Source organism: Capsella rubella, unplaced genomic scaffold (assembly GCF_000375325.1).
Source record: "Capsella rubella cultivar Monte Gargano unplaced genomic scaffold, Caprub1_0 scaffold_1, whole genome shotgun sequence".
Classification (NCBI taxonomy): Eukaryota; Viridiplantae; Streptophyta; class Magnoliopsida; order Brassicales; family Brassicaceae; genus Capsella; species Capsella rubella.
The window spans coordinates 13727920-13737369 of NW_006238923.1; positions in this window are offsets into that span (position 1 = coordinate 13727920).

The following is a 9450-nucleotide window of genomic DNA, read 5'->3' on the forward strand; positions in this document are numbered from 1 at the left end:
GTTGTACTGGAAACAGGATGTCGAGCTCTCATTTCTAACCTCCTCAGCAAATTTTGTGGATGTCTCCCTGCGCTACAAAGGTCAACGATCCTACATCACCTTCATCTACGATGAACCAAACCAAGAAAAGCGCAGGGAATTCTGGGGACTCGATGTCTTCTTTGGGCCTAAGCACAGGCCCATCCTGGTTATTAACGGGCGACTATAACACCATCCTGGACAATTATGAAAAAGTTGGTGGGCCGGCCTGCAACAAAGGATCCTCTATCCCCTTCGTAGCTTCATTTCCCAAAATGAGCTTATGGACCTTATGCATTCTGGAAACTATCTCTCGTGGAGTGGTACGAGACACTCCCAGTTCATCTGTTCACGCCTGGATTGCTCGGTCGCCAATTGCTCATGGAACAAAGCTTTCCCCTCGGGTCGATGTAAATATCTCTGATACAAAGGCTCCGACCACCGCCCTATCCTCACGATTTTCGACATCACCAAGACCAGGAAAAAGGGGGTTTTTAGGTTTGATCGCCGACTCCTAGCTGATCCAGATGCTCGCTCAGTTATCGAAAACGCCTGGTTGGAAGCAACTTCAGATTCCTTCCTATCGAAGCTTGACAGTGTCCGACGAGATCTAATTGCCTGGTCAAAAGAAAAATTAATTAATTCGGGGAAACTAATCAAGGATGCCCAGGATAAACTCGAAGGGGCTCTTTCTGCGGATTCCCCCGATTCCCCAACAATTTCATCTCTTAAGTCTAGCCTTGAAAAGCTCTATGCTAACGAGGAGCTCTTTTGGCGACAGAGAAGTGGAATCCAATGGCTACATAATGGAGACAAGAACTCCTACTTTTTCCACTCCGTTACTCGCGGTCGTCGAGCTCTGAACAAACTTTCCACCATTGAAACCAGTTCGGGTATAGAGGTCTTTGAAGAAGCCCGAATCTCAACTGCAATCTCCAAGTACTACAATGAAATCTTCTCTTCCAACAACTCCTCTGATTTTCGGGTTGTCTCCGAAGCTATCTCCTCTCTGGTAACTCAGGGAATGAACTCCCAGCTCATCTCCATCCCTGACCTTGCTGAAATTCACTGTGACAAAGCACAAGGGCCTAATAGTTTATCGGCTGGGTTTTACCAAACATATTGGGATATTATTGATGCCTTTGTTTCCTGGGACATCCGACTCTTCTTCGAAAACACCTCGTTCTCAAATCGTCTCAATGCGGCTCATGTGCGCCTTATCCCTATAATCTCTTCTCCCAAGAAGGTCTCGGATTACCGCCCCATCGCGCTCTGTACGTCCATTACAAGATAATTGCTAAAATCATGTCTAGAAGACTCCAACCTCTTCTTCCTCTACTGATCTCGGAGCATCAATCTGCGTTTGTTCCCGGACGTGCCATCTCAGATAACATCCTCATCTCCCATGAGGTATTGCACTACCTACGAACTTCCGGGGCCACTAAGCGATGCTTCATGGCCGTCAAAACTGACATGAGCAAGGCTTTAGATCATATCGAATGGAATTTTTTGGAAGAATTCCTCCACAAATTTGGCTTTCACACCCAATGGATCAGCTGGATCATGACATGTGTCTCTACTGTCTCTTATTCTTTCCTCATCAATGGCGCCCCTCAAGGAAATGTTATCCCAACTCGAGGACTATGGCAAGGTGACCCGCTCTCTCCCTTCCTCTTCATCCTTTGCTCTGAATTCTTATCAGGTCTCTGCCTCAAAGCCAAATCAGATGGATCCCTCCCAGGCATTAAGGTCTCTCACAAAAGTTCAGCAATTAATCATCTCTTTTCGCGGATGATACTCTCTTCTTCTGCCAAGCAAACATTGAGAACTGCTCGACGCTCTCCCTTATCCTCCAAAGATACGAAGCCGCCTCGGGACAAGCTATCAATGTGTCCAAATCAGCTATTACTTTTTCCTCCAAGAATACTCCTGTAGAATTAAGAAAAATCAAAGCTGCTCTCAAGATCAACAATGAAGGAGGCAAAGGAAAGTACCTGGGCCTTCCAGAACATTTTGGGCGTAGGAAAAAGGACATCTTCACATCTCTTGTGGATAAAATCCGCCAGAGAGCCATTCCTGGTCTTCTCGCTTCCTCCCTAGCGCCGACAATATGGTTATCCTCAAGGCTGTTCTTTCTTCCGTCCCCTCCTACACAATGTCATGCTTCAAGCTCCCTAATTTCCTTTGCAAACGTATCCAATCCGTTCTTACCCGTTTCTGGTGGGACTCAAATAAAGATCACAGAAAGGTGGCTTGGGTCTCTTGGGACAAGTTAACCATCCTTAAAAGTGCTAGTGGTCTTAGTTTTAGGGAGATTGAAGCTTTCAATGATTCACTTTGGCTCAACTTAGCTGGAAAATGCTTAACCAACCTCATGCACTTGTCTCTCGGGTACTCCTTGGGAAATACTGCCACTCAAGAAGCTTCATAAGGAGCCCTCCCCCAAAATCCGCATCACATGGTTGGCGAGGAATCGTAGCTGGGAGAGTATTCCTTCTAAAAGGACTCAGCAGGAGCATAGGCTCGGGGGACAACATCCGAGTTTGATCTGACCCTTGGCTGTCCACTGATTCCCCCCTCACCCCCCCCTAGAATCACCTACTCTCCTTAACTCTGATCTCCAAGTTAAGGACCTAATCTCCCCGCTCACTAATGACTAGGACCTTGGCGCAGTTCGCCACCATTTACCTCATTATGAGGTTCTGATACGTAACCTTATCCTAAGCACAACAACAAGAGAAGACTCTTTAGCCTGGCTTCCTGTCAAGTCAGGAACTTACACCACCAAAACGGGTTATGCCCTAACCAAGGTTAGCTCCTCTGTCTCCCCCCCGCCCCTCTCACTTGGGAACTGGCAGGTTAATCTTTGGAACACCAATACATCGCCTAAGCTAAAATTGTTTATGTGGAAGCTATTAGGTAATGCTCTCCCCCTCGGTTTAAACCTTGCCTCCCTTGGTCTCTCTGCGGTTGTCTGAAAGCGTTGTGGTCAATCTCAGAATGCTATCCGCCTCTTGCTCTCTTACCCCTTTTCTTCCGAACTTTGGGACATAGCTCCAGTTCTCCACAAACCTAATCTTTCCCCAAATATGCAACTGCACTCTCTCCTCCTCTCAGCTAGGCAAATGCTCTTTCTTCCTCCCGTCGGGTTATCAAATCCCCCTATCTTCCCATGGGTGTGGTGGCACCTATGGAAGGCTCGCAATCTTCCTCTCTTTGAAGACAAATCCTAGACGCTAGCCGTGGTTCTTCTCAAAGCAATCACAGACGCCAAAGCATGGTCTGCTGCTGAAGCCCTTATCCCTCTCCAAACCGCTAAGCCCTCTACTCCAGCACCTCCCATCCCGGTCCCCTCTATTCACCTCTGCTTTGTGGATGCCACTTGGATGGCCGATTCTGGAAATAGCGGATTGGGATGGACCTTCCAATCTGCCAATCGATTCAGTGGTTCTGCCTCAGCCTTTGTCCCTTGTGCCCTTGCAGCTGAGGCCCTTGGAGTAAAACATGCTTTATCTTCAGCTCTAGATCATGAGCTCACCCACATTCAAGTCTTCTCGGACTCCCAGACACTTGTTTGTCTCCTTATTGCTAAGGAATCCACTGTCGAGTTGCGAGGGATTCTATTTGATATTAGTCTCCTTTGCCTCCAATTTATCTCTCTCTCGTTTCACTATATTCCTCGTTCTTGTAATAGTTTAGCTGATTCTCTCGCTAAAAGGGCTCTTGTCTCCCTTAACCTTCTCCCTGCTGGAGTGTAATTGTTTTACCTATCAATTAAAGATCTGTTTCCCCAAAAAAGAAGAAGCTAAATAGGCTTAATAATAGAGTCTGAATAGAAATTACAATCAGTACAACCAAAATTTGCTAAACTGTGTGCAACTCTATTGGAGTATGTCTTAAGTAAACAAAAAGTGACACAGAAAATTTTTGCAGCCCAAGAATGGAGGTCTTGGATTAAACTGACAATATTATGATTTGTTATTTGTCCATTATGATTTTTATAAGTGTTTCACAATCGCCTTCCAACCATATGTTTTTAAAGCCACGAATCCAGACTTGTTGAAGAGTTGATAGCAATGCTTTTTTCTCCGCCTCCAAAGGTGTTTCCGCATATCCTAGTCTTAAAGATCCCCAAACAATTTCTGATCCTACATGATTTTGTACTATCCATCATGCAGTAGCTTGTGACATTTGCATATCAAAGACCGCATCAAAATTACACTTATAAAATTGTTGTCGTGGAGGTACCCAGTGAGAAAATATATGGGTATTATTGCCCGAGTTAGAAGATTGGGAGACTCGATTATGTAAATGAGTAGTCATTCTTATCCAATCTTTTGTTTCTCCTTGCGTTTTTAAGACTGTCTGTAAAGCACTTTCTCGATAACCTTTGGACACCTAATTATTTATTGCTTTCCATATACGCCATAACAACCAAAATGGTTGTAATCTTTGTAAATCCTCTTGTTGCTAGGCATATATTCCTGATTTTTGGAGTAAATAATTAATTTGGAAATATTCTCCTCAACATCATCAGAAATATCAGAGATATCAAATAATGGGATGGCGGCAAGACATCAAAATAGTGTAGTAAGAGAATAGGTAAATAAGAGATGGTTGATCGAATCCTCATGTTGATGACAACTATGCCAAGTAATGTCAAGTTGCATTCCTCTTGTTGCTAGGCGCGTTAAGGTCGGTGGAGCTTTGGATAGAATTCGTCATAGAAAATGTTTTATCTTCACTAGAACTTTCAAATTCAAGATTTTAGTTTTTAGTTCGATAGAACCCTACGACCTACATGGTAAAACAATCTAATTTGGTGGATCACACATTAATAGCCTATAGCCTGAGCGAACTGTATAGACACCGAAATTACTATAATGCCAAATCAGTTGATCCGAAGTTTCTAGTTTAGAAAGATGTGTATTAACCAAAAGCTGTTGATCATCTTGAACTATTTCTGCAGCAATTCGTGTTGTATGCCATGACAGGTGGGAATATTCTTAATTATCAGATTTGAACATATAATTGGTATTGACGAATCAACTAGTGATATATAATTGGTATTGAGGAATTAAAACATTATCAACACCAACTCGAATCGATTCAACATCACCAATAATATATATCGTTCCCTTCTTCAATAAAGCTATGCCCGATAGTAAAGATTCCCAGCCATAAGATTGATATTTTTGCTCCTTTGCATCCAAGATTGACTCATCAGGGCAGTATCTATCTTTCATTACATGTGCAAACAAAGAAGTAGGATGTTGTAGTATTCTCCATGCCTGTTTAGCAAGTAGAGCATCATTGAATTTTCGTAGATCATAAAAGCCAAGACCACCTTCTTTTCTTGAATATTGTAATTTCTTTCAAGCTATTCAAGGTATTTCTTTCTACCAAAATTGTATAAGTAAAGACTCAATTTCTTAATCACTCTTTTTGTTAATTTGAAACAAGACATTGCTTAGACTGGCATGGCTAGTGTATCGATTTAATCATAACCTCTTTACCTTCTGGAGATAAGTATTTCGCTTTCTAATTTAAAGTACGCTTCCTTACACGATCTATTATTGAATTGAAAATTTCATATTTATTAAAAAGATAGAAATATGCTTACTAATTTAAATATTAAGGAAGCTTGATTGACTTAGAGAAAGGACCTAACCATTTTTTGTTTGAAACAATTTAATTCAACTAAACCGGATTATAGCGCCCCAAACTAACTAAACCCAACTAAATCAATTTAAACCAACTAAACCGGACAAAAGCAATTTAAACCAACTAAACCGGATTAATTCAACTTTAACCAGCTAAACCAAATTAAATCAAATTTAAAAAACTAAACCGGATTAACCAAAATAAAACAATAACCAGCGGACGACTCAACAGGACAATCTAGTTAACGAATATCAATAAACCAACAATCCAACAATTATCACGAACCAAAACAGCAATCCTAACATGCTTCTAAATTTTAGAACTAACATTCCTAAACAATGTCATAAGGAATCATAAACATTCAGCGAGCCCCTAGATCATTCTTCTCTCCTCACCTTGATTCCACTGTCACACTTTGCTTTTACGTGCATCACAAAAAGATATACATAAGTATTTCCAGAAATACTTAGTGAGGCAAATCATCACAACAAATGGGCTATACACACAAGCAGTATCAATCACATCTCACATAATCACAAAACACAAATATCAAGCAAAATAACAAAACTCAGCCGCTACTGAGTCGTACTGAAACCCTAATGTTGCTCCAGTCGCTTCTCCTTGACTGATCTCCGTCTCCTGGCACTCCATGGACGATATTGACTCTTCAGAAGGACGTATAAAGGCACAAATGCATAGAAAACAAGCACCCAAGAAAAGGAATCAACCAACAATCATGAAGTCACCCAAAACATTAATCAAAACTGCTTAGATAACCCTTAGTCATGAACTCACGTGTAAAACATAAGAATGGGGACGAAAAACCACACAACAATAGCACTTAAACTCTACCATACCACGTATATCTCTTCCTCTAGGCTAGAATCACCAAGAATAGCACTTAAACTCTTTAGAATACCTTACAGAAACCTTAAGGAACTTTCACTATCTTAAGGAAAAGACAAAAGCGGCTAATGACGCTCAAAATTCTACTTTTCTCTTCTATACTCGAGAACTAGGGTTAACCCAAACCAACTCGATTCAATTTTGGGATTAAAAAACCAGTCAAACCAAAAAATGTTGGTGCCGATCGACACCCATCCTTTTTGTCGATGGACATCTATCCCTTGTGTCGATCAACAATACCAATTTTCGTACATGTCTAAAGATTGTAAACAATTAAACATTATGAAAACAAAGTACCTCCATTTTGTGACAATCTTATGCTATCAGAGTTTGAAATATCTTATTCTTTTTTTAAAACGAATTTAAACCATGGAATCTACTAAGCAAACAATTCTAAGATGAATTCGCCCTAAAACTTTCTTTCCCAGGCACGTTCTCCAAGGAAGCCGTCGTCACTTCTAAAAGGCAAGATGGATCTCCTACGTCGCTGCTCCGCCGATCAATCATTGATCTCCTACATCACTGCTCCGCCGATCAATCAACCTCGTCCTTTTGAATTCACTCTTCTCTTCCTTCTCGGAATGGAATCTATCCGCGAGTGTAACTTCTGCGACAGCCATTATTCCTTGACAGTAACAGCGTCCTTCCTCTCTCACGCCTTCTCAGAAATCTCATAGATCCTTTCATGGTTTCACTCGGGCTTACTTTTCCCTTTTGGATGACTCATCGCTCTCATTGGCTTGTGGCTTGCTTTGGTTATGCTGCTAGATCTTCCTTCACACTCTGAACCATCGGATCTGTCCAAACCGCTAGATCCACCAAACCTCACAGCAGCACAGATCTGCAAAGTTTTTGTTTCTTTGACGGACTGCTCCCAAGGTTCTGTGAATCTCTTGTTTGTTTCCTTCGGTGGCACTTTCTTCGCCTTTGTACGAACCTTTATTGTAGTATGTAGATCCCATTTGAGTCTATATCCAGCCGCTTACTCCGAGCGTGTCATGATCAGGTCCTTTCCTGCCGGTCATCGACTTTTACTTTATCTCATCGCTGCTCTTCGTCTTTCACTGACCCACATTCTTCGTCACTGACTAGAAGAACTAGAAGCTCTCCCCCATTTCTCTTTCGCCATGACTGCTCCCGTTGTCGGTTCTCCTCTACCAAGTCACCAAATTTGGATCCTCTCAATATCCTCTTTGTCCCCTATCCTTGTAGTGCGCATCTACAGGTTGCTACATGTGTCGTAGAATTTGGAGCGGCTTGCTCGGTCTTTTAAACTGGTTTGGCTTTGTTGTCCTTTGCATGGAACTTGTACTCCTCTAGTAGAGAGTAAGACCTTACTGTATAAAGTTTGTTTTAAAAGTTAGTCATTAACAAGATCGTAACACGAGTCAAATCTATCGCTGAGATGTTGACACGTGTCAAAAAATATAAAAAGGAAAACTTTCTTTTTAAAATGTTATAATATATATTTTGGTTTTCAAAGTTAATCATTAACAGGATCATAACACTTGTGAAGTCTATCGATTAGATGTTAACACATGTAAAAAATAGTTATTTTCCTTAATCAAATAGAAAAACTATTTTTTGAAAAATATATAGGAAAACTATTTTTTGAAAAAATATATCTTACTATATAAGTCTTTTTTTCAAACTTAGTAATTAATATGATCTCATAACGTGTTAAGTATATCGATCAGATGTTGTATTTGTAGATAAGCAAATACAAAAACATATTTACATAGAATTTACATGTTTATATCTAGAAGCTTTTTTTTACCTTTTTACGTGGACTATATCTTGTTTTAGTATAAAGTTTAGTTTGTCAAAAAAAGAGAATGAATTTAAACCATAAATCAATAATATATTATATATAGAAAGTCTAATAGTTTTTGAGTAATTAGTATCAAGAAAGTTTTTAAAGTTATTCTATTTTTTTAAAAATATCATAGTTAAAATGTTATGTACGCATATTTGATTGTTTTTAATTTTTTTTCTTTTGTATCACACTTGCACTTGCTGCCTCAGCTAGGATTGACAAAAAAGAATATTAACGTAACTGCGTTAGGGTCAATAATATAAGTTCTTTCCAAATTATATTAATTCATACATATCAATGTTTCTTGTTAGAAAAAAAACATTAACTGTCTAAGTTTGTATATTAATTTTCACAACACAATGCACATATTAGAACCGAATGCTAAAATTTATTCGTATATTCATAACATTTTATTTAATTTGGTTGATTTTTTTTTTTTGGTAATCTAATTTGGTTGATTAATAAAGTAACCCACTGTATTTCTCAAACCAATGTAAATCATGTGCCGACATAAAGCAACAAATAACAATGAGCCATTAAAGCGTAATAATTAGTATCAATTTTTAAACTGCTAGATTCTAGTTAAAGGTTTTGCTGTTTTTTTTTTTTTTAATGTAAAATATGCTGTACTCCTTTATGAATTGTAAATAAATCAAAGAGAAACACTCGAATTAATAACCAAATTTGTTTTTATTTTGAAGGAGAAGTTTTAATTGTCCCTAGAAAAAAAATCTAAAACTCGGAAAGCAACTTAATGAGCCAAATAAAAAGAGGGTGTGAAGTGGCGCATGGAGTTTCCAACAGTCGGTAACAAAAACATGAGTTTCTATTTCTAACCACTTACTTGAATTGATCTCATTATCTCTCTTACCTTTAATTGAATTTACCACGTTTCTTATATACACTAAAACCCAAAATAGAAACCCAAAAATCTAACGCATGATGTTGATTTATATAATCCCAAAAATAACCCCAAAATTATATTTATCTAAATGTGTAACTCAATTTTATATTGATTATGATTGGTTAACTAAGTTCTTAAATTT